Genomic DNA, 551 nt, shown 5'->3' with positions numbered 1-551 from the left:
TCCGGCGCAAGTGAACGCGGAAGCGTTGGCGCCGGAGCGGATCCCACGGGCCCGCGGCTACCCAGAAGCTGAACCGGCAACTGGTTCTGAGCACGGAGTGCTAGAACCTCCATCGCCAATTGCGCCAAGCGCTCCACCGTCGCATGCAGCGACACATTTACCTGCTCCACGGCTAGGGGTTGCCTCGACACAGCGCGGTAGTCCTCAAGGCGAGGCAGCCGGTGCACGACGTGCTTCGAATCTGCAAGAGCGCCCGCACTGCGATATGCTACTTCAGCATGACGTTCAGCGGAGCTCCGATCACGATCAGACCCAATATCTGGTGAAGTGGCGAGGATACCCCAACTCCGAAACCTCGTGGGAGTTCGAGGCGCCACTTCGGTGAGATTGCCCAGTCGCCGTGGACGCTTTTGATCGGAAAGAGTAGGACGCCCCGCGCTCCCCGGCAATAGCTAGGAAAGCAGAAGGACCATGAGGTGACCTCAAGCAGTTGCCCTGAGCTTTTGTGGACGTGGACATAGAGCTCGCGGGAGCGATAGAGGTTAACTCAA

The sequence above is a fragment of the Plasmopara halstedii genome (assembly GCF_900000015.1).
Source record: "Plasmopara halstedii genome assembly, contig: Scaffold_323, whole genome shotgun sequence".
Taxonomy (NCBI): Eukaryota; Oomycota; class Peronosporomycetes; order Peronosporales; family Peronosporaceae; genus Plasmopara; species Plasmopara halstedii.
The sequence above is the reverse complement of the archived record's forward strand: the minus strand, read 5'-3'. Positions refer to the sequence as shown.